Source organism: Ictidomys tridecemlineatus, chromosome 10 (genome assembly GCF_052094955.1).
Source record: "Ictidomys tridecemlineatus isolate mIctTri1 chromosome 10, mIctTri1.hap1, whole genome shotgun sequence".
NCBI classification, from domain to species: domain Eukaryota; kingdom Metazoa; phylum Chordata; class Mammalia; order Rodentia; family Sciuridae; genus Ictidomys; species Ictidomys tridecemlineatus.
In genome coordinates, this window is record NC_135486.1 from 95,043,920 (window position 1) to 95,070,023 (window position 26,104).

Consider the following 26,104-nt stretch of genomic DNA (forward strand, 5'->3'; position numbering starts at 1 on the left):
TGTTCCAGAATTTTCTTATACCCTGTTATCAAAACCCCTTTTGGGAACATCATTCATTCTGTTTGTTTTAATTTGAGCACTTGATATTACCTATCAAACTTTCAATGCTTCAAATCAAAGAATGAACAGCAATATTGATTAACTATGTCTGCCCACATAATATAGTATGCTATGAACTTACTGAGAGTACGTACAATGTGTTTTATTCATCCTCATGTTTGACACTTGGTTCTCAATAGATATTGTTAAAATGAGGTAATGAATAGTAAAGATTTGAAATTTAAGATATATGATACAACTTTTCAGAGTTTATAAGCATTTGCCTATTCTTACAAAAATTTCTAACCTGCTTGCCTAATCACAGCTCTTAAAATATTATCACACATCATGGTTAAGGCCAATGCTGTAGCCTCTCTGAGATAGGTAGTTCTGAAAGTATTGCATTAGTGCGTATCAAGTTATATCTTCTTATCTGGTTCATGGTAAGCCTTTTTTTTTTGGTACTGGGGATTGAACTCAGGGACACTCGACCACTGAGCCCCCACCCCAGCCCTATTTTGAATTTTATTTAGAGACAGGGTCTCACTGATTTGTTTAGCGCCTCGCTGTTGTTGAGGCTGACTTTGAACTCGTGATCCTCCTGTCTGAGCCTCCCAAGCCCCTGGGATTACAGGCGTGCACCACTGTACCTGGCTCATGATAAGCCTTTTTAAACCTTCTGCTCATTTTTTAGAGGTAGTTGGAGACAGAGAGTATTAGCTGTTCACAAAAATAATCTGACACAGACCAATATGTGATAATCTTTGGGTTTGCTTTTCTCTGAATTAATAATATCTTAGAGAAGATAAAGAGAAAAGGACTGCATAGGTGAAATGTAATTAGTTGGAATTATTAGTAAATTTGTGCATTAAGTGGCCTATGCCTGATAAAGAGAACAGAGGGTTACTCAAATGAAGTATGATTGATTCATACACCCCACCATTCAATACAGTCATAAAAGAAGTATTACAGTATTGATGTGAATTAATTTATACATGTTTAATTAAGGATAATAAGTAATAGCAAACATTGTCTATAATTTATCTGAAGTATTTAGAAGGGAGATATGTTGCCTATATATGTACATGAGCCATAACTGTTTTTTTATTTTTTTCTTAGCATACAAAAGATTATACTGTAAAGGCAGCATAGACAAACTTCCTTCATTACAAGGGTGGGAAGGAAATGCTTGGAATCTCAGTGGGAGATAAAGGATTTTTTTTACAAGCAAAGAGGCAAGTAGGCAATCTGAAGAGGGTTTTGCAGAGAGAAGACAAATGTAAAGTGGTTTTAGCTCAGAGTTCCCTGCCTAGGTCCAAGGGTATGAGTTGGTTGAGCCCATAGACAGGGTGAGAAGGAGATAGAAAGTCAAAGAGCCAAGGTTAGAGTTAGGATCTCTGCAAAATAATATGTTGAAGTGTGAAAGATACTTCGAGAGTTTGAGAAAGAAAGTAGAGATGAGATGGGGGGAGAAGCATGCCCAAGGCATAACAAAAATATACAAGACAATTCTACCCACTTCCCAACTTTTTGTCTGGTTTGGCAAACTGTCTAGGGCCTTCAAAAGGTGAATGAAGGTGTGCTTGATGGTGCACACCTGTAATCCCAGCAGCTCCGGAGACTGAGGCAGGAGGATAGCAAGTTCAAAGCCAGCCTCAGCAAAAGCGAGGTGCTAAGCCACTCAGTGAGACTCTGTCTCTAAATAACATACAAAATAGGGCTGGGGATGGGGCTCAGTGGTCGAGTGTCCCTGAGTTCAATCCCCAGTACCAAAAAAAAAAAATGGTGAATGAAGGGAACCAACAGGAGCCAGCAAGCTTTCTATTATGAATACTGTTTTAAGGCTTGCTGGCTACAGCCATGAGAACTTTCTCTGCTCACCCTCTGTTATTACCTGCTTTCCTCCTTTGCATTAGACAAACCTCTTTTGGTCATAAGTGACAGAAGCCCAGGGCAAACTGGCTGAAGCAAAAGAGAATCTATTAACTCACAAGATCTAAAAGTTCAAGGTTTGAATGACTTCAAACAAGGGCATATAGATGTTTCACTGCTGGCTGTTTTCTCTGTTGTGTTCATTCTCGTCCACATCCATTCATGTGGTGGAAAGATTGCCCCAGCAAATTTTTTATAAACATCAGTTTCAAAATCCATCAGTCTCTCTCTTCCAATATTCCTACAAAGAACCTTCATCAATGGGCCTGGGTTACATGCCCACTTGGCTTACGGCCCTATAAGCATCACATGGACCACATGAAGTTACAATTTTCAAAAGAAAAGGTGTGTGGGCAGATTGAAAATGTAAACCCCTATCCATTTCATCTTCCTGGGAAAGGATCAGGACAGCACATGGCCTCAGGCCCAACTTCCTGATGTAGTAAGAGTTCTTCTACTGAAAGTAGTGAATGTGCACAGCATAGCAAATACAGACAAGGGCTAAATCTGGAGTTCAGGGATCTTCAATTTAGGAAGAAAGTTTCACGGACATAATTGCATGCATGACCAATCTCCCATTTTATTTCAAAGTGGCCAGCACCCCACCAGGGTGTGTTCCTGCTCAGGAGATGTGAGCCACCTGGGAAATAAAAAGTCTGAAATTATTAGTAAGAAGTAGAGACAGAGCCAGAAATTAGATATACAAAGGGGAGCATCTGACAGGTCTTGTAGTCCTGATAGGAGATGGAACTGAACAACTAAAAAAGGACCCCAATTCTTTATTTAAGGGAGATACTTCAAAGGCAGGGGTAAGGTTTCAGCAGGAGGAGTCTTGGGTGCCTGCTTCTTGGTGTGGCAGGGGGCTTACAGTAAACAGGTTGGATGGCTCCCAGGGGTTGTGTAGCTCCAGAGGGTCACCCCATCTTTGGTGCTGTGCTGAACTTGAGATAGAGCTAGGTAGGATGCCATGTGAACCAGGCATTCTCAAACCAGTGAGGTTGCTGCTGGGAGTTCCTGACACCAGGCTTAAACATCACCGCAGTTCACACACACGGCTAGGTTCACATAGAGGTCATGGATGGCTTCTGGCACAATTTTTTCTTGCAATTTACTTCCATGGATAAATTTTAATACTGACAGATTCACCTCCAAATTTCTAGTTTCAGTTTTCTGCCCTAAGTGTCTGTCTGTCTTAAAGTCACCCATTGTACACATTACTTGCTAAGAAAGCTGAAAAGGGGGCATTCAAAGAAATTCTGGGGCTAAAATCTTTGTGTTCAACTTGAGAACTGAGGATGCTGCTCATACTGATGTGCAGTCTTAAATTATCGCACTCACGGCGAAGCCTCTAGATGTAGGTGCTTTACACTAGACTTTGACTAATTTCCATCTCAAAAAGTGTATTGAGTGAATACCTGGGAGTACCAGGGAAGGTGACTTTCACCAAACGCTGAGAAGAGTATTTAAAGAGAGGAATTCTGGGTAAAAAAAAAAAAACCCAACTCTTGTATTTTAGGATTTTCAAATGTATTTGTTAAAACATGAAACCCATTTTACTGATACAGTGACCATACTTTTCTCTGAGGAAAGATGGGAAGTACACTAATGATATATATTTCCCCTGCTATGAAAACTGTGTCAGCTATAGTTTAGAGAGAATCCACTCTGGTTTATCACCACCTCACATTGACATTTCCTACCCTATTTTTGGACAACATTCTCCAGAATATTTAACATTTTCTCTGGCACTAAAGCTGTGGATGGCTCTGACTAAGTGGTTTCAAGCTAAATATCAGAGAAGAAGCCTGGTAAAGTTTGTCATAGTTTTGTCCGTTAATTCTTCTGTGGGGAAATGAGGTAGAGAAGAAGAATCTGCTCCTTTTTTTTTCCTCCAGAAAAGAGATTATTCTTCTACTTCCTTTTCTCTATAGTCAAATTAAAAAAAAAGAGAGAGAGAGATTAACTTAAGAAATTTTGATTAATTTAGGAAGGTTTCTGCTGGAGTCCTATATGGATCCTGGAAGCAGGACAGCATTCTGAGGGGATGGGTTGTAGGTAAAAGAAGTCGATTCTGCTCCCTACACACTGGGAAATACTACAGAAGTTTCAAGAAGTGTTACCAGAAAAACTTTTGCTGTTTATCCATCTAAGAGTCACCCTACCTTCTCTCCTGGTATAGAATCTTTATTTTCCTCCAATGTGCTGCCCCCCATCCCTTGTGACTTGTGAAAGATCACATTGTTTATGCCCCAGGAATAATCCTAATTGATTTATTGTGTCATTGTGATCTGGTTTTCCTCGGCGATTACTGAGTTAGATGCAGATGTGTGTTGCAGTGTTGACCAGTGAGATGTGAGAAGTTTTCTGGGCTCTTTGAGAAAAGTTTCCTCCCTCTTTTTAACAGGTGTAGAGGATACATGGTCCCTGTCTTTATGCTTGATGCTGTCATATCTGAATGTGGTTCTGCAAGTGCTGCAACCAGCTGGTGAGAATGAGCTCTCACCTGAGAACGGGAGATGTGCTGAGCGTGTGTGTGTGTGTGTGTGGGGGGGGGGAGAATGGAAAGGTCTGTGTGCTTCATGATGTAGCTGGATGGGTGTGCATAGCTGACCACACAATAATGCAAATTAGTGTTTGCATATGTGGAGCTTCTTTCTTCTATTGCAACATATATAAATTACATTCATCATGAAATTGTCTTGTAGGGCTAAGTTTCAGGAATAGGTGTGGACAATTTATCAATTTCATCTCTTTCCGAGTGAAAGAAAAATTGTGGTATGGCAAATACCAAGAAGTTCCTCAGCCTGTAGTGGTCTTCTGGGTCTGGGAAAACAGAAAACCGTTTACCTCCTGAGGGTTATTCCTGATGAATGTACCTGTCAGACTTGCTCACTTTGCTTTCCCAGCTTCTTTGTGCAGGAGACATTTCCTCAAGTATGTTCTAGCCTGTTTCCCTCATGTAAGGCCCTACTGTTTTCCTAAGAAATTTATCATCCTAAGGAACTAGATTATTACACTTGACAATCTTGAATCTTGGCCTGTGATTTCAGAGCCAAGACCTTGCCTATCCCTTAACTACAAATTAAAATTCTCTAACCAATTAGCTCTTTCCCTCAGTCTTTAAACTTCAGAAATTCCAGAAATAAGAACATCTTTGGGGAATCATTATTCTGCCTATCACAAATGCCTTTGTGGTCTTCATTTACACCTCTTTGTCTTGAAGTCATTCAAAGATTTATCCATTCAATCAACATTTGAGGACTTATTATAGAACTATAAATAGAACATCATTCCTGTACTTAAGAAGCTTATGATTTAGTAATATCTTTCTTATAAAATGCCATAGTTTTAGCATTCGATCATAATACAATCACCAGATGAAGTAGATACTCTTTAGATGTCCTATTCTATTCTGATGCAGAGATTCTAGGGAATTTCTTCGTTTTGCACTTCAAATGCAGACATTAAGAGGATGTGATGAGACAATGATGCGGGAAGGGACCACAGTGGAGGGAAGACCTATGATCAATTTGAGGTTGCAAGGGTGATACAAAAATTTGTGTGTGTGTGTATGTGTGTGAGTGTGTTTACTTCATAGGTGAGTAACTGGAAGTTTACAGAGGTAAATATACTTTTACTCAGGTGTACAACTAGAAAGATATGGAGAAGGCAAATTGCAATTTTCTGACTTGTCTAGTATTCTTTCCTCTATATTAGTAGATGTGTTCTAGGAAGTGCTTCTTTAATGTGTAAAGATTACAGATCATACTTTTTATTTCATAATGCCTCACAGATATGAAAAAGAAAACGAGTGAAGCTTTTCCCGTTTTCAAGGAATTTCAACTGAAGACAGAACATAGAATGCTGATATATGTAATGGATGACAAAAGCCTTAATTGCATCCATATTGTGTGCCTGTTGCCTTAAGAATTCAGAAGGCAGGACTTTGGTGGGAATCATCCTCTATCAAGGCCAGGAGAAAGGGAGAAAGGGCAGCATGAGAATTTATACCATATGGGAGGTGAGGATATGTGATCTTATGAATCAAGTGAATACTTTTGAGAAGACCTAGGCTTGAATGAACTGGGTCAGCCCCTCTCCAGAGGGCAAGGAGACCTCACCAGAAAAAGATTGTGTGGAGTGAGCCACAAATGGGCTCTTACAACAAGCCAGTTGGGCAGTGACAAGGTCAGCAAGATGACAGAATGGAAGGTTCCCTCGTCTGATTGCCCCACAGAAACACCAATTAACATCTGTACATGGGTGAGAGTCCTTTTGTGAGAGTTCCAGAACCCAAGGGAGGGGTTACAATACCCCAGAAGAGCACAAAAATTGAGAAAAAAATATATTAAAAAGGACAAGAAAAAAGTTTCGCTTTGCCCACGTCTGTACTGTCAAGGATACCTCCAGCTCAGTTTCTTTAATGGATAAAGAAAGACAAGCTGGATGTCCAACTTACTCAGAATTTTCAGATGCAGTCTGGGACACCCACTTCTGACTCACCTCACGTGGAACTCTGAAGGAATTAACATGTCTAGGCCACCTAGAGACAGCTAGGAACAAGGAACGCATGTGTGTGGGGGGCTCTCAGTAGCTGCTTTGCAAGCATCTCAGCAGTAGTCCACAGCCATGGTCAATGGCCCTGCCTGACTGTGGCCCCTGCCAGTGGCCTCACCTGATTATGGAGCCAAGCCAGCTGGCCCTACCAGACTCAGATGCAAACTATCCAGTCCTGGCACAGCCCTGGAGCACCCTCCCACCAGCAGCCCTGTTTCATTAGAGAGCACAAGCAGCGGCCCCATCTGACCATAGACTGGAGATCCTGAGAGCATACCCCACCAGTTCACAGAGCCCACCAGTTTATCCTCCCTGAATTGCAACCTGGAATGACTGGTGAAGGTTTCCCCTGCTGAGGCCAGCCTTAAAGACTAAAAGGGGTGACTACTTCTTTAAATGCACAGTAGCCTATTAATCAAGGATTAATTTCAGATTTTATCTTATTATTTAAGAAACACATTTTGTGAGACTATAGCTGCCATTGATAGTGATTCCTCCTATGGATCCAGGAAAGTAAATTGAGAATGTGTCTTCATTTTGCCTGAGCACTGAGACTCTCTGTGAGGTTGCATCGAGAGCCAATGGACTACTTCTTAATCTGGCAGAAGAAATTTCTGGGTAGAATAGTATTCAGCCAGTGACATGAATATTGCTGGCAGCTTTTAGCCAAGTTTTTTTGTTGTTGTTGTTTTGTTTTGTTTTGTGATGATCAGGACAAAAAAAAGCAAAGCAGAAAGATCTGGGAAACTTGGAGTTCTGCTGTTGTAGGGACAAACTAGGCAAGGCACCAAAGATAGAAGATAGCAGGAAACAGTTTTATTTGGCTATAGCCAGGTTCAGAGGGCACAACTTTTACTGTGATCAATTAATCCCCTGAACCCCGAGTTCAGGGAGTTTCAGACTTTTATACCCAGCATGTAAGGGGAAGGGCACAGAAGTTCACAGTTTGCAAAAGTTCACGTAAAAGCAGCTTTTTCTTTCAGTGTTCTGGGCAAGTTAACTCTTCAAGGACAACACCTGAGAAGGGGAGAGCTTCTTCTCCCCTTTCTATCCTCCCCCTGCCAGCTGTCACCATGGAGCCCATTTGTAACTTGTCTTAAAAATGTAGACATCTCTGTGAAGCCCAACTGAAGGCCAGAGGCCTTGTTTGCACATTTCTACAAAGTAGTATACTGGATACGTTTGTGAAAACTAGTAAGGGGGTGTCCAGCACCTGGAGTGCTGGTATCTTCTCAGCCAGTGGCCAAGTAAACAGGGCGACATGAAAATAGGAAGTTTATCTACATTAGATTCTTTTCCTGACAGTCCTAAAATCAGCCATGGTGAAGAGGGCTTTTCTGTGGAGAAAGGGGGTGCCACTTCACTGCCAGAAAAGAGAATAAAACTGGGGCCAAGGAATGCGTGGTTGTTAAAAACATTACATCATTAAAGAAATGCTAAAATATTTGCCCAGAAATAATAATAAAGATGGTTTGAGGGTATCTGAGGAATTATAAATCCATACCCATTCTCAGGCTCAAGAGCATAGAAGTAAAAATTCCTTTGAGCAGAAAACAGTGGGATACTCTGCTTGCATAAGAGGACCTAGGAAGTTTTTTCAAAATGCTTAGCCACCTAGGCATGCAGAGGCTGTTGTAGCCCTGGTTCCTGGAGGCTTAGCTACTGCTCAAGATGGTCACAGACCTAGTATCAACCACATGGTGATGTTTCTGCAGGAATGCAAGATGCTGGAGTTAGAAGGTCATGGAAGCTTCCACCAAGATTTCAAAAGGAAGGCCTAGGAGGCCATAGTACAGCAGGGTTGGAGTTCTTGTACACCAACCCTGAGAGGGCAGTGCATGGAGGTGTGAAGAGAAAGCTGAAGCTGCAGTGGAGATCCCCAAGATTAGGCAATGCCAGTACTACAGAATGTCTGCCAGAGGAAGACACAGGAATTGGGCAGAGACAAGCCAACAGAGGGGGCCATGTGGGCTGTAACCAGCAAAGCTATAGGGGCAAACTATATAAGCCCTTTGGAGAGGACATCATGATGCCATGTGCTCCAGATGCTTGATATGGAACTTGCATTTGTTTTCCCAGTGGAAATCTCCGTCTTGCTTTGGTCCCATCTCTTCTTTCCATGCCCCAGTTTCTTCACGTGGAAATGTTTACTATGTGTCTTCATATGTTGGCTATATCTAACTTGCTTTTGATTTTTATCTGTGCTCACACTGAGACTTTGCTTTGAGTCTCAGAGAAGACTTTGGACTTGGACTTTTGGGCATTCTTGGAATTGTTAAGACAATGGGAACTTTTGAAAATGTACTAAATGTATTTTGCATTACGAGATGGGCTTGAGATTTTGGAGGCCAAGAGTGGAATGTTATGTTTTAGATATGAGGAGTGTCCCAAAAGCTCATCTGTGAGACAATGTAAGAAACTTTAGAGGTGAAATGATTGGTGAAATGATGACAGCCTTAACGTAATCAGTGCATTAATCTTCTGAAAAGGATGGTAACTGTTGATAGGTAGGTTAAATATAAACCCCAAAGTCATGCCCCCAATAACCCGAAGGAGCTGGATTTTGGGGGGCATGACTTTGGGGTTTATATTTTGTCGTGGTAAGAAGGGGATCTCTCTCTCCCTATCTCTCTCTCCCTCCTTCCCCCCTCCCTCATTCCTGATAAGGTCCTGAGCTATTTTCTTCCAACACACACTTCTGCCCCACCTTGGGTCCTAAGAAATTAAGTGAGCCATCTTCAGACTGAGAACTCTGAAACCAGGAGACCCCAAATACACTTTTCCTCCTTCAAGATGTCCTTGTCATGTCCTTTGGTCACAGCCTCGAAAAGGTTGACTAAAACAACACTCATCCTACATACATCATATGAACTAAAAATGAAGTCATCAGATTGGATCTCATAAAATTCCTAGGAGAAAGCATAGAGGAAAAGCTTGACATTGGTCTCAGTAATTATTTCTTGGAAATGATACCAAGAGCACAGGCAACAAAATGAATAGACAAATGAGACTACATAAAACTAAAAAGGTTTCTTCGCCATCGATAGAATAAAAAGGCACTCTATGGAATGAGAGAAAATATTTGCAGTAAACCACTGATTAGGGGATAATTTTTTAAAACATGTACTTTCTACAATTCAATAGTGCTCTCTCTGTCTCTATTTTTTCCTCCATCTCTCTTTGTGTAAAACCTGATTTTTTAAAATGAGCAAATGCTTTATAATACCTATTTTTCCAATGAAGGCACATGCATGGTCAGCGGGTATATGAAGAGATGCTCGACTTTGCTAATGATGAAGTAAATGCAAAGAGAACTAGTGGGATATCTCTTTATACCTGCTAGAATGGCCACTGTCAATAAACAAAATATAACAAGTGTGGCGAGGTGGTGGAGAAATTAGAACTTCAGAACACTGCTGGTGGGAATAAAAACTGGTGCAGCAGCTATGGAAAGATCCTTAAAAAAAATAAAAATGGAACTATCTTATGAACCAACAATCCTACTTCCAGGCATATATCCAAAAGGATTTAAATCAGGACTTCAAAGACATATCTACTTGTTAAAGTCAGTTTTTGGTTTCAGAGATCTCAATCCATAGATAACAGGCTCCATTCCTCAGGGCTCAAGGTGAGGCAGGACATCATGGCAGAAGAGTGTGGCACAGGGAAACAGCTCACATGATGATCAGGAAGCAGAGGTGGGGGGGGCTGCACACTCCAGATACAAAAGACATACTCTATAGCCACATCCCCAATGAATCACTTCCTCCAGCCACACCCACCTGTCTCCAGCTCCCACTCAGTTAATCCCATCAGGGATTAATTCACTCATTAGATTAAGGCTATAACCCAATCATTTTGCCTCCAAACCTTCTTGCATTGTCTCACACATGAGCTTTTGGGGGACACCTCACATCCAAACCATAACACCACGGCTCTCCCATGATCATGAAAATATTATTCACAATAGCCAAAATATGGAAACAACCTAAATGCTCATTGACAGAAGGATAAAGACAATGCGGTATATAATACAATGTAACATTATTCATTTTTTTAAAAAGAAGGTAATCCTGCTATTTCGATAACATGGATGAGCCTGGGAGATGTTATACTAAAAAAAAAAAAATAAGTCATTTGTAGGACAAATGCTATACGATTTCTTGTCCCATGAGGCATCTAAAATACACAAATGCATAGAAGCAAATAATATAGTGATGGTTACCAAGGAATGAGGATAGGGAGATACAGGGAGTTTGATGTTCAATAGGTCAAAATCACACTTATACGAGAGTGATTCCAGAGATCTGCTGTATAACATGGTAACGACAGTTAACAATGAGGTATTGTGCACTTAAAAAATTTGTAAAGAGAGTAGATCTCATGTTGTATTCTTTTTTGGGGGGGGGCGGGTACAAGGTATTGATCTCAGGCACTAGACCACTGCGCTACATCCCCAGCCCTATTTTGCATTTTATTTAGAGACAGGGTCTCACCGAGCTGCCTAGGGCCTCCCTTTTGCTGAGGCTGGCTTTGAACTCACAATCCTCCTGCCTTAGCTTCCCGAGCCCCTGGGATTACAGGCATGAACCACTATGCCCAGCACATGTTGTACTCTTTTTTTTTTTTTTTTAAGAGAGAGGGGAGAGACAGAGAGGGAATTTTTTAATATTTATTTTTTAGTTTTCGGCAGACACAACATCTATGTTTGTATGTGGTGCTGAGGATCGAACCTGGGCCACACGCACACCAGGCGAGCGTGCTACCGCTTGAGCCACATCCCCAGCCCACATGTTGTACTCTTACCATAAAAACATCACAAGGAAACTTTGGGATGATAGATATATAGATATATTTATCCCTTTGCACTGATGGTAACATGAGTGCATACATATGTTCAAACTCAACAAATTGAATACAATAATTATGCACAGTTTTATGTATACAAATTATATCTCAATAAAACTAGATATAAATAAATAAATAAATAAAATTAAATAAAACAACTGGATCATATTTGCATTGGGGAATATGAAAAAGGACACAAATGGATCCACAGAGAAAGGCTGCCTTAACAGCATGAACAACAGCCAGCACAGTTCTGACAGTGACTTATGGCTTTGTCCCTCCTCCCTCTGCCACAACCCCTGAAGCCATCATCCAGATGGGGAAGGAGGAATGAAAGAGTGGAGAAGAAGGGAAGGACAAGACTCAAAGCCCCTAAATCCTTATAATGTATGCTATATTTATAGCTTAACATAATTAACACTAGCTTTAGGAGAAATAAAAATCACGTGCAAAATGTCAAGATCCATGTTATAATTGTGAATCAGCCCAATATGGTCATTCAGCTTGGATTTTGCCATTTTCTTCTTGGGGTCTGTTGTACTATCTTCAAGGTGTGTTCTCTCTGATCTATAGGAAACCAAATGAGGTCACTGCAGCAGTGATAAAACGATTTCTTATCTGTGGACACTGTCTCTGTGCGAAGTGGGTTCGGTCTGTGCAGGTATGTGGCTGGCGGTGGCCAAGAGAGGAAGTGACCCAAAGGGAGGAAGGCCCACTTGACCGTCCTCACAGAAGTTAAGTACCTCTGTTCCTCTCAAATGGCACAGACGACTTATCATCTCTGCTCTTCCAACCCCAAACTTCATGTGTAAGAGTATGTACCCAACTACTCACGGCACAGATAAGCCCAGAATGAGTGTGGCAAAGTACTATGCAGCACGATGTGCCCTGAGCTGATCTCAGATGATGAACACCCTCCGGTGCTGCCAACCCTTGGTGATTTAAAGATTTCTTCCTTTGGTCAGTTGAGGATGACTTATCCAAACTAAGGCAAATAGCCATTGTTAATGAGTAAACTTCAAAACTTGCCCTTTTCTTCAGCCAGGGGCAAAGGGAAAGGAGAAAAACAAAACAAAACAGATGTGGAATGTTGAGCTTTCCCCTAAGAAGCAATCTGTTGAAAACCTGTTAGTCCCAGAATGCTGTTGTAAAGGTGAATGAATTGGGAGCCGAATTCCTATGAAGAAAATAATGAAGGTTTTTCTCAGCGAATGGACAGTATGTTTGTTAACATTCCTAAAGTTAACCTGAAACTGTAAGCGTGTTTTCACATTTCAACGAGAAGGTAAGAGAGGGCTGGTGGACCACAGCTTATCTTGAAAATATTTGTCTGAGGACAAAACAAGCCATCAACTGCGTGGAAAATCTGCAAACACTATTGAAAAGAGTATTGGAATTCTGGATTATACTTACTGGTTAGAGATATGTAATAGGGGCTGGAGTTGTAGCTCAGTGATAGAGCAATTGCCTAGTGCATGTGAAGCACTGGGTTCAATCCTCAGCACCACATAAAAATAAGTAGAACAAAGGTATTGTGTCCATCTACAACTTAAAAAAAAAGAGATATGAGTTTATTGGTTTATTCATACATGTTTGGCAAAAGGACTCTGGAATGTGTTTACCTTCCAAATTGTGAAATAAGATATTGTTAATTTTTTAAAATAGCCACATTTCTGTTTCAGAAATATGACTTTCCTTATAGATAATTTTGATAATGGAGGAAATGAACTACATTTCTTGGGCAGCAATTTGAAAAATTCATAATACCCTGTCCCTTCCTTGAACCTACCAGGGGGAGATTGCTCACACATAATTCCCATTAAGGTTGATGAAAGACACAGGTGCACTTCTAGAGGGAACAATATCTGGGGCCTGTTATTTGGATAACATAAAAGACTGCTTTAGAGACAGTCTGCATGGGCAGAAGACAGGACCTGAGAAAGGGAAGCACTGTGCTTGTTTATGTGGGAGTGTGTTGGCATGATTTCACTAGTTACCTAGTTCAGAGAAAGAAAATATTTGTAGAGAAAAACATTATGGGGAAAAGAAAAACTCAGTAAAAAGGGAAAAGTGAGGAAAGTAAAATCTTAAGGAATCTTAAATCTTATTCCTTAATAAAATCTGGGAATCTGGTCTGGTATTATATTTCTTGTGTGTTTGTGAACAGTGGCTGTCACCTCAATTGGTAACAACTACTTTAAAATCAGGATACCTACTGAGTATAAGAGTGTCTTGAGCTCAACCAGCTTTATTCCAAATGTCTGTTTATTTAATAAGTGATTAAAAAAAAACTCAGTAGCTTCATCATGGTCCACAATTGATTCTTGGCTCAAGGTGTAGTTGGCTTTAGGTTTTTACTGACTAGCTGTGTTTTTTTTCTTAACATTTTTGTATGGTTTCCATGGCAGTTTAACACCTGGAATGCGATTCTCATTTTAGAGGGAAAAGACTTATTTCATTTATTTTTATCTAGATATTTAAAAATCATGACTTCTATAATTTTCCTCATCTTGTTAGTGATGATTGTTATTATTTGAATGATTGGATGGTCTCATGGGCCTATTCAGCCTGAAATGTCAAGTGTGTTTCTTTTTTTTTTTTTTTTTTTGGACCAGCATTGCCACAAGAAAGAAATAAATTGCACATTCTGAATGTTAAGGAAGCCCCTGGACAGCTGGCACACCTGCAGGAAATGTAATCACTTATTGCCCCTCAAAGCATAATTTTGTACTTTTTACTATATCTCTATTGCTAGATGTTTGCTTTTGTATATCCCAACAGTCAATCTACTTCCCTTGACCTGTGATGTCTGGTACAATGATTTCCCCCAAAATGTTTAAGACACATGTGAGTTGAGAAAAATCCCTTTGTTTGGATTTTGGTTTCACATTGTGGAATTCCTTTATTTTTCTCTTTTGTGGTCTTTCAAAAAAGATAGTTCTCCGTGAAACATGCTTCATGATTCCTGCACATACAAGCAAATCTTCCACCACAGCAAGCGTGCCTAAGGTTCAGAGGGCTTGGCTGGAGCATCTGGTTGAGTGCAGATGACTGTTATGGCAAAGTAACCAGGTGCTGGCTTTTTATCACCAACCCCTTGGAATACCAGTTCTCTTGTTTTCTGCTTACTAAAAATGAAAATCCTTACATTGAAACCATAAGTACAATAAATTCTGTTAAAAATAATTAGTACTTTATGACTCAAAATCTATTGTTAATTCTCAAAAAGTCAATGCTGACCCCAAGCCATTTTAGTACTGAGAATCAAACAATAATTGTGATTGACAACAATGTAGGAGGGCTGTACTTCCTTTACCCTAACTTAATCTCCAGATTAATGTAGGTTAATATGCTTAGGAGAAAATGTTTCCATTTCTCCCCAGTGGTCACATAATGTAGTGGCCATGGCCCACACATGGGGGATGGGGGACACAAGCATGAGTCCATGTACACACTCTCCTAGTCGGTGGGAAGGATTCACATTGTCTTGCTGGCTTTCATGTTAATTGTTGCTAAGGTTCACCAGGAAAGTCATCACCTCCTAACACAGTATAATTTTACTTACTTGTCTTGTGTGTTTTCTTCCTCAGTCACTAGGAGGTAACTTCCCTGGGGGCAGAAGGTTTTTTGTTGTTGTTGTTGTTGTTCATTTCTCAATGAGCAATGCCTAGAAGAGTGCCTGCCACCATACAAATGCTTGAGGAACATTTGTAACTATTACCGCTGTGTTTAAGAAGATGGAAGCATTACCAACTGCCCCCTTCTGCCCTCTTCTGAACAGTGGGTGTTCTTAGAATCCATTTTTCCTAGCAGGACTGAAATGGCTGCAAGAACTATGGTTTTAATGGCTCTATGAGGGTGGTGACTTCACCTGCCATTCCCTGTCCTGCCCCTTTCTTGAAGAAAGTCTGAACAGAACAATTGTGTCTCAGGGCATCATCTATATGGAGGGAGAATTTTTTTTTCAGTCCTAGGGATTGAATCTAACACCTACCTCTGAATGACATTCCCAGCTTGATGACAAAAGACACGAGCTGCCAAAGCTCACCCAAGAGGAAATGAAAAATTAGATAATAGATTAGAATAGTTCTGTGTATATTTAAAAAATTGAAACTGTGCCAAAAAGTAATCTAGGTCAAGAGATAGTTTAATAGTGATAGTTTGATACTGAATCATATCAAACATTTAAGGAAGAAATAATCCCACTTTATGCAGGTCTTTTAGAATAGAGGAAGAGGAAAACATTTCCCAGCTCATTATACTTGTCCAGCATTACCCTGGCACCAAAAACACACAGTACAAGAAAAGAAAACTGCTTGTCATTGTCCCTCAAGAACACAGACACAAGATCTTCAACAAAATAATAACAAATGGAATCTAGCAAAATACAAAATGGTAATACATCATGACCAACTGGGTTCCTTTCCCTAGGAACGCTGGTTCAATGTTCAGATATTAATCAGGTTAATTCACCAAACTAAAGGATAACCATCTGATGCAGAAAAAGACTTTGACCAAATTTAACATCCACTTGAATTAAAAATTGATAGCAATAAGAATAGAATGGAACATCTCAAACTGATAAGCAGTGTCTAAACAAAACTGGCTGGGAACCTCACACTTAATGATAAGGACTGAACACTCTCTCCTTGGAAACAAGATGCCATTCAATTAGACATTGTATTAGAAGTCCTACCCAGTACAGTATCAACAACAAAAATGAGACTTATAAATTAAAAAAGAAGAAGAAACAAGGTTGTCCACATGCTGGACTAGTATAATAAGCTGGGAAATGTTTTCCTCTTCCTCTATTCTAAAAGACCTGCATAAAGTGGGATTATTTCTTCCTTAAATGTGTGATATGATTTACTATCAAACTATCTCTTGACCTAGATTACTTTTTGGCACAGTTTCAATTTTTTAAATACACACAGAACTATTCTAAAAATCTAAATCTAAAATGATTTACAAAAACAAAAACAAAAAACCAAACCCTACTAAAATAGATAAAAGTTAGCAATGATACAGGACATAAGGACTATATACTTATATATGTTATTATATATTTGCATATATTTACCATGTTAAATTGAAAAATTGAGATTAAAAAGTATCATTTACAACCAGGCACCTGTATGTAATCCAAGTGGTTTGGGAGGCTGAGGCAGGAGGATCTCAAGTATAAAGCCAGCCTCAGCAACTTAGCAAGGCCCTAAGTAACTTAGTGTCTCTAAATTAAAAATAAAAATGACTGGGAATATGGCTCAGTGGTTAAGTGCCCTGGGTTCATTCCTGGTACAAAAAAAGTATCATTTACAAAAACATGAAATACTCAGCCATAATCTAAATAAATTAAACATAAATTACTTGGGTATAATCTAAAGAAATTACTTGCAAGATCTGAATATTACAAAGTTCAGTGAAAGGTAAGAAAGAAGACCAAATAAGTGGAGAGAGATGTTGTGTTTGTGGATTGGAAGTCTCATTAAGTGTTAAGATGTCAATTTATCCTGGTTTGTTTTATAAATTCAGCATAATTCTGGTAAAAATCCCAGCAGGATTTCTGTAGAAATTGACAATTTGAATCAAAAACATGTATGAAAAAGGAAAGTAACTAGACAAAATAATTTTGAAAAAGTTGGCAGACTCACTACTCAATTTCAGGACTTACTATAAAGGTACGATCATTAAGATGGTGTGATACTGGGAAAAAGATACATATAGATTAATGAAATAGAATAGAGTGCCTAGAGATAGGCTCATTCCAATATGAAAAATTAATTTTGGAAAAAAATTAAATTCAATGGAAAACGTATAATCTTCAAAAACAAGCCACTGAAATAATTAGGTATTCATATTCCAAAAATAAAATTACCTTGATCCATACTCAAACCATATGCAAATATTATCTTAAATCAGTCACCTAAAGATAATATCTAAAACTATGAAAATTTTAATAGAAGCAGGAGAATATCTTCATAATCTTGGGAACACAAAGATTTCTTATGTATGGTACAAAATGCACAATCTATCAAAAATAAGAGATGGTATACTAAAAATTAAAATGTCTGCTATTCTAAAACACTGTCATTAAAACAGACATGGCTGAGAGAAATATTCTCAAGTCATCTGATAAGTGATTTGTATTAGAGGATGTAAAAATAATTAGTAAAGGAAAATAATGTGTTTGATGTAATTTCTATTTATTGTATAATTTTCATAGTCAATATTTTAAAAACTTTTTTTAGTTGTAGATGAACACAATACTTTAAATTTTTTTTGTAGTTGCAGATGGACAGAATGCCTTTATTTTATTTGTTAATTTTTTTGTGGTGCTGAGGATTGAACCCAGTGCCTCACACATGCAAGGCAAGCACTCTGCCACTGATCCACAATCCCAGCCCTCATAGTCAATATTATAATGACTTGTTTTTTTTTTCTTCTTACTGGCCAAATTTAAATACCTTAGAAAATAGGAATGAACTTTCTATGTGGGCTGAATCTTGAGCCAAGGACAGATTACAAAAATAAAGCTCAGACCTGCCGCAGTCTGTCTGCGCACAATTCAGGAGCCACTTGTCAAAAGAAACTAACTTTATTTTTAGAACTACAAACGCCAAACAAAACAGCTCCTCAGGAAAAAAACCCTCAGAGCCCAACTGCCACCACCGGCTTCCACAAGAGCATTTGGTGGCTCGCACAGGGAGCGACTGAGGGTAAATAAACTGCTCGCCCCTGAGGGCAGGGCGAGAGGATGGGTAGCCATTCTAAGTTTCCTCTTTTGTTTTGCTTCATTTTTGTTTTAACTTGCCTGTCCCTGGAGATGAGTGAGACGGAAGAAAAACCGCTCACATCTGAGGAAAAACTATTTGAGTCTGAGGAACAGTTAGGGAGAAAGGACGGATGCACATGTCAGGAGGATAGAAAGGCTATAATGAGTTTTTGTTGTTCCATTTTTATTGGATTCTGTCTCGGTTTGTTTTGGTGTTATCTTGTTGGGTTGTATTATAGTAGAAATACGGGATCAGCAATTAGTAAAAAACAAACCGAAAGAGTGTTAAGTAAATTGTTAGAGCAAGGAGGCTTCCCAGTAAAATTAAGAGCAGTCAGGGCATACGTTGATATAATACAAAAATGTAGCCCATGGCTTTTTAAGGAGGAATTGTTAGATACATCACAATGGAACCATCATGGTGAAGATTTAAAAAGAATAGAAAAGAACAACCCAGGGACTCTGCCAGTTGGCACATTGCCATTGTGGATGAACATATCTGGTTTGCTTAGTCCAAAGCCTTCAGTTCAGACAAAGGTAGAGGAAGGAGAAGACATATTGATTCCAGTAAAAGAGAAGGTCTCTCAAGTTAGTCAGACAGAGGAAAAGATTCAAGTACAAGAGAAGGTCTTTCGAGCTAGTGAGACAGAGGAAGGAAGTTTAGAGCAGAAAAAGCCATCAGGGGAAAAGTTACAACAGGAGACTGCTAATAACACCTTTCTAGCAGAGAGCGAAAGTGTCCAACCAACAGCACCACCTCTACCAGAGGGCATAAGTGTCCAATCAACAGCACCACCTCCATATGCTAGGAAACCCCCAACCCCCGCAGTTGATAGTTGGGATCCTGAGACAGGATCTCAAGTATGCCCTGTATTTGAGGTAGGAGGGCAGCAAATTCACCAGGGTTTAAATTTCAAATCAGTGAAGGAGCTGAAAGAGGCTGTAACAACCTATGGTCCTCAAGCACCCTTCACTGTAAGCTTGGTTGAATCCATTACCAACTTAAACATGACGCCAGCAGATTGGGCTAATGTTTGTAAAGCTGTGCTAACTGGAGGACAATACCTGTTATGGAAGGTTGCCAATGAGGAATTTTTCAAGGAGACGGCTAGGCGAATTGCAGCAGCTGGTTATCCTCAGAGAAATCTAGATATGTTGTTAGGAAAGGGACCTTATGAGGATCGGCAGCAACAAATTGCATATGATCCTGGTGTATATTTACAAATTGCTGCAGATGCAGTTAAGGCATGGAAGACTTTTCAAGGACATGGAGGTTTACAAGGTCAGCTATCTAAGGTAATACAAGGAGCTAATGAACCTTACGCTGAATTTGTAGATAGGCTTATTCAAACAGCTACCAGAGTTTTTGGGAATACAGAACAAGCAACGCCATTAATAAAACAACTGGCTTATGACCAAGCGAATTGTTGGTGCAGAGATATCATTAGACCATGGAAACAGGAAGATTTAAACACATATATTAAATTATGTAGAGACATTAATGAACAAGAGCAAGTCATGGCAGCTGCAGTAAAACAGGCTTTAGATGCCAGAGACATTAATGAACAAGGGCAAATTGTGGCAGCTGCAGTAAAACACGCTTTATATGCCAGGCCAACAACATGTTACAATTGTCAACAAACAGGACATTTTAAAAGGAATTGCCCCATAGGAGGAGGGTTTAACAAAACTAGGTATCAAACGAGTAGAATACCGGGTATTTGCCCACGATGCCGTAAAGGGAGACATTGGGCTAATGAATGCCATTCTCAGACCACCATAGAGGGTACTCCATTATCAAAAAACGAACAAGGACAAGGTGTTTATCCACAATATCGTGGACAAAGGCATCGGGCTCCGTTGCCAAAAAATGGACAGGGGGCCCCAATGCTCCGGGGCCCCAAACCACAAATATATGGAGCACTGGAGGAACCCAGCAACCCCATCAGGGTAGTGCCCAGGACATCAGATCCCTCATCAGACAAACCAGAGGGAGCGCAGGGTTGGACATCTGTGCCTCCGCCAGATCAGTACTAACTCCAGAGATGGGAGTTCAAATCATTCCCACAGGGGTGAAAGGACCTCTTCCCAAAGGAACGGTAGGCTTATTATTGGGACGCAGCTCTTCTACTCTAAAAGGACTTTTGATAAGTCCTGGGGTAATTGATCCTGATTATGAAGGTGAAATAAAAATTATAGCCAGTTCTCCAAAGGGTATATCAGTAATTTCACCAGGAAGTAGAATAGCACAGTTACTAATAATACCAAGCCTACATGATAAATTTTCCAGTCATGCTGTAGAAAGAGGTTCCAAGGGATTAGGCTCCACAGGTGTAGATTGGGCTATGCTTTCTTTAAATTTAGATTCTCGCCCCATGCTAAAACTAGATATTCAAGGACATGAATTTAATGGGCTACTAGATACAGGTGCAGACCTTAGCATCATCTCTCGTCAAGAATGGCCAAAACATTGGCCATTACAACAAGCCACTCAAACGCTTCGAGGCCTAGGAGTGGCAACTAATCCTGATAGAAGTGCAATGGTATTAGATTGGAAGGATCCTGAAGGATGTGAAGGAACTATACAGCCATATGTATTGGATCATCTTCCCGTAAATTTATGGGGACGAGATGTCTTAGATCAATTAGGTTTGACATTAACAAATAATATCAATCAAAATGCACCCACTATTATGGCTAGACAAGGTTTTAGGAAAGGAAAAAGATTAGAAAAACAAGAACAAGGTACAGCAGCACCAATACAAATAAATCAAGGAACAGACAGACATGGGTTGGATTTTCACAAAGGGCCACTGAGACAATAAAAATTACATGGAAATCAGAAAGACCAGTATGGGTTCCTCAGTGGCCCTTAACTAAAGAAAAGATACAAGTAGCCCATGATCTGGTCAAACAACAATTAGTGGAAGGACATATACAACCTTCTGTATCTCCCCATAATACTCTCATTTTTGTCATCAAAAAGAAATCTGGTAAATGGAGATTATTGCAAGATTTAAGAGCCATTAATAATGAAATGCTCATTATGGGACCTGCTCAATCGGGAATTCCTCAATTGTCTGCTTTGCCAAAAACTTGGTATGTTTTAGTTATAGATATTAAAGATTGTTTTTTTTTCAATTCCAATTCATCCTGAGGATAGTCCACGTTTTGCATTTACTATCTCCTGATCAGAGATATGAATGGAAAGTACTCCCTCAAGGGATGGCTAACAGCCCAACTATGTGTCAAATTTATGTTAACAAAGTAATCGAGCCACTTAGAAATCAAAATCCTGAGCTACAAATATTTCACTATATGGATGATATATTATTAGCACACAAAGCTAAAAACACATTGCTAGAATGTTATGCCACACTTACAAACTTATTAAAAAATTATAATCTAGAGATAGCAATAGATAAAGTACAATTAAATTTTCCTCACATAAGGGATCCTTCAATAGTCCATTCTCTCAGTTGCCATTTTTCTGACCAAATGGCTAGAGTGCTGGCAATGGCCCACAAGTTGGTATGAAAATATATCAAGATGTGGTGGTAGCGGTGGCTTGTAGGGTACTCACCACTGTAAGCAATTTATCCCATTGGGAGGAACATCCACATTCAGTCTGATGGCAGATGCAGCCCACTGATCCTGTCTATTTTCATTTTTCAGTGCTCAGTAGATTATGCCACTATGATGGTAAACACATCTTTTAAAGGTTTCACCACTTCACTGGGGTCCAAGTTTCTCACCCATGAATCTTTGGGGAAGAAACTCAAATCACATCCAAACCACAGCACAAAGCATCCCCTAAGCATAACTTGGTCCCTTCTGGTAAGCTAGACTTTTTTTTCCCAAGGTCTACTGGTCTCTTGGGGTCCCCGCTGGGCCTGACCTTGAATGTACATTTCTATTTGATAACTCAACTCTGTTGAGCCTGTCCAGTTTTAGTGGTGGGGTTTGTTCACACGCAGTGAGAATGGGCAGTTTGGTCATAGCATCACATGTAGTGCTCAGACTGTGAGATTCTCTGTCTCCACCAGTGCCCAATAGCAAGCAAGGAACCACCATTCAAAAGGAGTGTGTCTGGGACCACCTCAAGCAACTTATGTGTACAAAATCCGAGAGGGTGGTGCACCCCAGTGGCAGTTTTCTACTTTTTTCAATCTGTGTGCATGGAGATTGAGGGCAATGAAATTTCATTGGGCTAGTTGTCTCTAAAGGTTTTAAAGGCAATGTCAAGGATATGGCTTGTTGAATGGCTTCCAAGTAATGCTTCTGCAAAGGCTCTGAGTTGGTGGCTTTGCCAGTCACTATTATGAGGAGGCCAAAAGTACAGCTGGGTAGGGAGCCTGTTGTCTCCAGCACCCAAAGATGCGCATCAGTGGTTGAGCCTCCTGTCATCGTTGGTTACCTCCAGGGTTAAAATGTTTTTGTTTGACTATATCTGGGATATTTCTTTAGCTTCCTGCCCAAGTGGCCTTGGCATTCAGTCTTTGAAAGGCCATTGTTAAAGTTTCCAAGCCCTTCAGGCTTTTTTGACTAGCCAGATTAGTCTGTTACATTGTTTCAGGAAAGGTTATAACACTTTAATCTGTAGCAAGTTAGGAATTAGCACAAATGTCCTACACTCTGCGTAGCATGCAGTACTGCTTTGGGTGAATACTCTGTTGAGGCTTGGGGAGCTTAGGTGGTAGGCAGGCGTGAATGTGGCTCACTGCTATGGCTCTAGTTCTTAGCTATGAGGGGGCATCCTCCCTGGGATGGTAAATATTCTGTGCCACAAAAAGCCCAATGTCAATGTTTATAATTCATGCAGCAGTAAAAATCATAGTCACTGGCATCCAGAATCTTTCTAAAGGCCCCACTCACAAGCATCACAAGCAAATATGCACCAGGGTGGTCACCGCATGCATTCGCAAATCCTCCTGATGTCATCAGTTTAACTTTCCCCTGAGGGGGCCTGGAAATATTGTCATGTGGGCTCCAATGTCCAAGAACCCCAAACAAATCTGAATGCCTTTTTCCTCCCTTTCTCTCTTGACAGGAGTACAGGGCCCCTGGTCCTGTATAGGAGACCTTGGTCCCATTCCTAAGTGTCACTCAGACTAAGACATCTGAATCTGCAATGTGTCTCTGTCAAGCAAACACACCACCAGGCTGCATAAAACGTTCATGGCCTTTCTCCACATAATGTCTTTGGATAATGAATCTCCCTTTCTATGAAGACCCACATAGGTCCCCTTTCAGATTCTGTAGGGACTGAGTACTTCTTCCTCTTTCCCTCTCAAAGTTCATCTGACTACCTACTTCCTCAGCTCTCGGTTCCAAGAACAAGTGATCAAATAAGTACTCGATGACTAGAGGACCTTGTCCCTCCCTCTTCTGTTTCCACACTGCTTTCTCTCTGCTTTAATCCATGTAGCTAGCTCATTCACATCCATGGGGACCCTTCCTTTCCTATAATACATCCAACCATGTGTGTCCTGATCCTGTGCCCCAAGGCTGATATTTTTGCTGGGGGACAGGTACGAGGTTGGCAGGGAGGGAGGATATTGCACCTCCCACTCCACCAGAAAGCCATGGTTATGCCCCAGCAGATCCTGTTCTCCATGAGAAATTTGTGAAGCAGGTTCCCTTGTGTGCTGGTTACCTAACTTGCCTGAGTCAGTGAGACTGAACATATTCACCCCCAACAAGTTACATTAAGTGAATTTATTTCTTACTTCTTACGCATGGGCAGCAAGGGACACCACAAGCCAAGAATTCATGGTGATCCAGTAGCCTAAGAATCAGAAAACTGCCCAGGATGGATGGCATCTTGACAGCAAGTGCCACACTTGTACCATAGCTGAGGGGCCCTGGAAAGCAGAACGCCCAGGTTTCATACCTCAGAGGTCATGTGAGACACTGGACTGATGCATAGAAGGACATTCTGTTGGGGGGTTGGAACAGGGGGAGTTTGAAACAGAGCCCAGGCTGTTCTAGTCAGCTCCCCTTGATCTCAAGATGTTACTTTCCAGCACATTCTGTAGTTACTCTTGAGAAATATAAGCAAGGAAGATGGGAAAGTGTGTTGGTGCGAGGCCACCCAAAAAACTGTCCTGCAGTTAGTTGTCTACTTCTCCCACTAGAGCTCTTAATATATTAATCATAGTTGTTTTAAATTCCTAGTCTTGTTGTAGGGATAAGCGAGGCAAGGCACTGAAGATAGCAGAAAACAGTTTTATTTGGCTGCAGCCAGGTTCAGAGGATACAGCCAAATAAAAGGTTTCAGAGTTTTATACCCAGTATGTTGAGAGCCACAGCCAAAGGGGCCCCAGCAAACTTCCAGCTGCCAGCTGATTGGCTCCTCTGCGGTGATGCTCATTGGGCTGTTTCCTCGCCCTTTCAGACCATGGAGCTGCTCATTGGGGGACTTTTTTTGGCTCTGCCCACACGACCCAGCCAATCAGCCTCAAGAGCAGGAGGGGTGGGGGAAGTTGAGAGGCTTGTGGGAAGCCGGTGGTGGCAGTTGGGCTCTGAGGGTTTTCCTGAGGAGCTGTGTGTCAAATTTATGTTAACAAAGTAATCCAGCCACTTAGAAATCAAAATCCTGAACTACAAATATTTCACTATATGGATGATGTATTATTAGCACACAAAGCTAAAAACACATTGCTAGAATGTTATGCCACACTTACAAACTTATTAAAAAATTATAATCTAGAGATAGCAATAGATAAAGTACAATTAAATTTTCCAATTAATTATTTAGGAGTTCTATTATCCTCAACCATGGTCCGTCCACCAAAAATTCAAATACGAGTAGATCAACTCAAATCACTTAACGACTTTCAAAAGTTATTAGGAGACATAAATTGGATAAGGCCTTATCTAGGCATACCAACAGGAGAGTTAGGACCTTTATTTGATATCCTAAAAGGTCCATCAGATCCAAATTCACTCTGAATGACGCCTGAAGCAAGAAAGACATTAAAAATCATTGAAATGTATATGGAAAATATGCATTTGGATAGAATTGATATAAGTTTGCCTTTATTATTTATTGTACTACCAACAAAAAATATTCCTACAGGAGTATTTTGGCAAGAAAGTCCATTATTATGGATATATTTATCTTATTCTCCTAACACTATCCTTACTAGGTATCCTGAGGCTGTAGGACAATTAATACTCAAAGGAATAAAAGTAGCAAAGGGAGGGTTTGGAATTTCTCCCAATAAAATTATTACTCCATATACTATGGATCAAATTGATGAGTTAGCTAATGAGTTGGGCAATAATACTTGGGCAATAAACATGTGTAAACCTAATGTTACATTTGATAACCACTTACCACCTAATCCTTTGTTGTCTTTTTGGTCATCGCATCCTGTAATTTTTTTCCAAAATTGACAAGAAAAACACCTATCATGAATACTCCAAATATATTCACTGATGGGTCAAATAATGGTACAGCAGCAATAGTTACACCTGATCAAACTTTTACATTTTTAGTACCCAAACAATCAGCTCAATAGGTAGAGCTTAATGCAGTATTACAAGCTTTTGTGATGTTTAAAGATTCTGTATTTAATTTATTTTCTGATAGTCAGTATATATTTAATGCTATAGTATCTCTTGAAGATGCTGGTAGGATTTCCCCTTCGTCTACTGTTTTCTCTTTATTTTCTACTATACGAAGTCTAATCTGGGACAGAAAAGATCCATTCTTTTTTTTAACTTTTTTTTTTAAAGAGAGAGTGAGAGAGGAGAGAGAGAGAGAATTTTTAACATTTATTTTTTATTTTTTTAGTTCTCGGCGGACACAACATCTTTGTTGGTCTGTGGTGCTGAGGATCGAACCCGGGCCGCACGCATGCCAGGCGAGCGCACTACCGCTTGAGCCACATCCCCAGCCCCAAGATCCATTCTTTATAGGACATATCAGGGCACATACAGGATTGCCTG

At 40.1% G+C, this 26,104-nt stretch overlaps 1 long non-coding RNA gene across 1 annotated transcript; it reads left to right on the top strand.

Moving 5' to 3' along the window:
* The first annotated feature begins 12,459 nt into the window (after positions 1 to 12,459).
* Positions 12,460 to 14,562, top strand: LOC144367042 (uncharacterized). Its single transcript, XR_013426250.1, has 2 exons — positions 12,460 to 12,661; positions 13,992 to 14,562. It is a non-coding gene; the product is annotated as an uncharacterized LOC144367042 (long non-coding RNA).
* The last annotated feature ends 11,542 nt before the right edge of the window (positions 14,563 to 26,104 follow it).